A 4,127-nucleotide genomic window follows, 5' to 3' on the forward strand; every position below is an offset into this window, starting at 1 on the left:
ATGCGAATCCCCGTGGTTCCCTTTGATCACCTTGGCTAGCCTCTCTCCATCTAAAGCCTCATTCCAAAGCATAAGAGACGGAGACTTCTGTCCAGTCACCATGTCGCGGAAGAAAACCTTTTGAAAGCCATGTTCTTCCTTAGAAACCCTAGTACCCTCCTCCTTCTCACCAGATACAAACCCCCCGACGCTCTCCCCCTTAGCTCTACCGCCGGCATTACTGGTTACCTCAATGTGTGTCACCCTCTTCGTGAACCCCCCGCTCACTCCGTCACTCATACCTAAATCCTAGCAGAAAGAGTACAGAAAGAGTACCTGCAAAAAATAGCTCGAGCTATATATAGTTATTATAATATATGAAAACTATATAAGAGAAGCCTCTCAATTCGTGGAGCTCTCGCCTCTCGAGATAGTATTTCAGGGACGATTCCATTCAAATCGTTGAGGTAATGCTTCCATATTCTGTTTCTGCGTCGTCTTTGACGGCGGCTTCGTTCCCTGGTTCTGAATCTGATTTTGCTCCGGCAGCTTGAAGCACTCAGAGCGCGGTTTCTTCGTGGACTCGGTGGCACTGGCTAAGCAGATCTGGAAGGTAAGCAAACTGGAGTCTCTAGAAGCTTCGATTGAAGCTGCATTCGAAGCTATCAGATCTCGTGGAACTAATTCTCATGTCGTTCTAAGTCATTACGGTGAGAATTTGTTCTTGTTTAGTACGGAACTTAAATTTGTTCTTGTTCATGTCACTGAAGCAGATCCTGTTGTTATTGCACTGCTAATTAAAAAAAAGGTCCCACATCTTGCTGAAAACATGGCAAATTTTTTTATAATTTTATCATTTTTAGAATCTATATTGTGCTTGATTGCAGGTTGGAGAATTTAAGTGCCTGCTTGGTGCTAAACCAACTCTTAAGAAGGAACTGATAGGTGCACCCATTGTGACTCATCCAAAATCATTGAAATTGCCAAAGGAGTTTGATACAAGGACTCAATGGTCTCAGTGTAGTACCATTGGAACAATTATAGGTCATTTGCTTGATCCTTCTCCATTGTTAAGTTTAATTTATTAATCAAATAGTTTGTTTGAAAGGAGGTGCTGAATCTTTTTCTTTCCCCCCTCATATTCACAATAACATGGATTGGTGAATCAATTTCTGCATTGAAGATCAGGTAATTTTTTCTTTTCTTTTCTACATTTTAACGCTAAACAATATCAAGGTTCAAGAGGTACTTAGATAATTCTTGTGCTGATTGTTCAGGATCATTGTGGTTCTTGTTGGGCATTTGGTGCTGTAGAGTCATTATCAGATTGATTTTGCATTCATTTTGATGTGGTAAGTAATCTTCTTATTGAGCAACATATTGGTGTGTGTGAATATCAATAAATACATATCTTATTGAGGATATTTAAAGAGGAATTTATGCTCTATATGTATTTTTAACAACAGAACAGTTTCATTGATTTCAGTGAAAAAAATGGAAAATTTTAACTCTTAGATGGGAAAATTTGAATGTCATCATCATGCTTCCCGCTAAACTTTGTTCCTTGATTTTGTTGTTGTTTGGGAAAATTAAGTAATTTGATTTTCCTTGAAGCAGTGGGTGGTGAATCTGGTAGAAGGAGCTACTCTAGTGCCAAGTTACCATTCAATTTCAAATGCTTGCTAGATGAAGTGTTTAGTGAGTGCTCAATCTAGATTGCTTATGGAGGTAATTTGATAAAGTGCCAATTAAACTATATAATATGTATTGCTCAAATTATATAATGTGTATTGCTCAAATTGAATAAATTAAACTATATAAAGTGCCAAACCATTAAGTAATTTGATATGTTACTCCAGATGATGTACCTTCATTACTTCAACAGCATATTGTGAAAGGAGAGATTATAGACTCCTTATGGAGGTAATTGTTTCCTGTAATGCTTGATCTTGGTTAGTCTTTTGGTTTAAAAGTTATGTTTCTGTTTGAGTTTTATCCTTGAAGCGACAACATGCCCTTTTGCTTTCAACAACAATTTTATATACTGGCATTACTTTTATTCTGAAATGTGGAATGTAAGCTTAGCCAGTCTACTTCGGTTTTCACATTAATTGACATCTTGCTCTGTTTATTAGGGGTCAGATGGCTTTATCAGAAGATGAACAAATCAAGAGCCAAGAACAAAGGTTTCTGCTTAATGGTTTGGGAAGTTTCGAAGAAGGCAATGCAATGTACAGATCTGAAGACAACTCTGGGGGATGCTGCCAAACAAATTTGAATGTCATCATCATGCTTCCCTACAACTGTACTAATAGATTTCATATCCAAACCCAAGTGATGACATTTCATTCAATGTCATAAATCCTACTTTGTATCTTGTGCACAAGAAATTTATGGATTTCTTATGATTTATGAATCATGTGCATCCTTTATTGATAAGTCATATTTGCTCTTTCTGAACAATTCTTTTAAGCATATGTCATATAATGATGCCTTCTAGATTGATTATTCAGCTTTGTGAAACCGAAAATTATTATTCACTTCCAACTATCAATTGCTTTGATGAAGAACTTTATTGAATTTATTCACTATTACATGCTTTATTAAGGACAAGAGAATATCTTGAATAATACTGTTGATGTAACTAGGATGATGGTTCTAGAGCTCATAACAGGGAGAAAGATGATCTCAACCATGCAATGTCACGATCTTCAGCAGAAGATTTAAAGCGACCAAATGGTAGGTACTTAATTTTCAAAGAAATGTTTAGTTCCATGCTATCATGATCCTTCTGACCATAGCTTTTTAAACTTTGATTTTATTGTTAGCACATGAAGGATATAATTGGGGGACAGACAATGATGATTATGGAAAAGCATTTCAAGATAGTTTGAACTCATCTGCATACCCTCCATATTTTATTTGTTAGCTTTTTAAACTTTGATTTTATTTTTATGTTTTATTGAACTTTATTGAATTTATTCATCATTACATGCTTTATTGACAGACCCAAGTGTCTTGTTTTATATTTCAAAGTATTTTTGTGTTAAATTTTGTTCAAATATGTAATATTTTAATTTCCTTCTAAATTTTTAATGTCTTATTTAAAGATTTCTTTTAAATGATAATTGATTAGTAGTATAATAATGTAATTCTAGTATTCAGATTAATTGTTTAAGAATAATATTGACATATTTATGGAGGTTGAAACCCCACATGAATGTTTCTTTTTTTTTAATTGGAAATTTTTTTTATGGGAGTTCTAAACCGCCACAATAATTAACCAAGAATTGCCACAAAACGCTAGCACAGAACCCCCACAAAAGGAATAAAAAACCGCCACTGAATGGAATTGTAGGGGTTGTGAAAAACCGCCACAAAGGAGCTCGTGGCACCTCCAATTTTGGGGGGTTTTTGAAACTGCCAGTGTATTTTTATTTAATTAGTAGTTATTCATGTTATTTAAGATAGTTATTGTTTACCTAACATTCCCCAATAATAAATTACTATATCATTTTTAGGCAATAACCAATTCACCTTTTTGTCTTTTCCACACAAGTCAACAAAACAAAACCTTATACTGATAGAAGTTACACAGACAACTTTCATTCACTTTCCTATTTTCACACACAGACACTTTTAGAGACACTTTTAGTAACATTGCTTGAATTAAAGCGACATTGCATTAATCCTATATTTAAATTTGTTAGAAAGATAACTTTAAAAGCTAATGATATTTTCACTTTTTCTTTTCCAATTTTGATAAGTAGTTTTGAAGAAGATGAAGCATACAAATATGAGTTCAGGATATTTTCACTTTAATTCTTTTTCTATTTTTTTTACATACACTATTATCGTAAATTATCTGTCCAGGATCATTTGTTCTATTTATTTAAAAAGAAAAATGTTAGAAGAATATTATAATTTATATTTTTGACTAATAATTAGTTAATAATATTTAAAAATATTGACTAAAAATATATTAATTTATTAGATTAAAAAATTAAATTAATAACTAAAAATAATAACTAAAAATAATAAATTTTTGTTCTAAAAGATTTGTTTGCCTCACTATTATCCTTTTGTTTTTTATATTTTATATAGCCTCTAAAATTGTCCACCGATCATGAGTAGCAACATATGCTACA

At 33.1% G+C, this 4,127-nt stretch overlaps 1 long non-coding RNA gene across 10 annotated transcripts; it reads left to right on the forward strand.

Moving 5' to 3' along the window:
• On the forward strand, window positions 370-3,152 carry LOC107624824. Of its 10 annotated transcripts, none has more exons than XR_001616975.2 (10): window positions 370-446; window positions 529-689; window positions 867-1,023; window positions 1,163-1,167; window positions 1,257-1,331; window positions 1,597-1,707; window positions 1,839-1,902; window positions 2,115-2,284; window positions 2,628-2,718; window positions 2,817-3,128. It is a non-coding gene; the product is annotated as an uncharacterized LOC107624824 (long non-coding RNA). The 10 variants fall into 10 exon arrangements; XR_001616974.2 differs by having other exon boundaries at window positions 2,808-2,825; XR_002357044.1 differs by having other exon boundaries at window positions 2,115-2,718; window positions 2,817-3,152.

The sequence above is a fragment of the Arachis ipaensis genome, chromosome B02 (assembly GCF_000816755.2).
Source record: "Arachis ipaensis cultivar K30076 chromosome B02, Araip1.1, whole genome shotgun sequence".
Taxonomy (NCBI): Eukaryota; Viridiplantae; Streptophyta; class Magnoliopsida; order Fabales; family Fabaceae; genus Arachis; species Arachis ipaensis.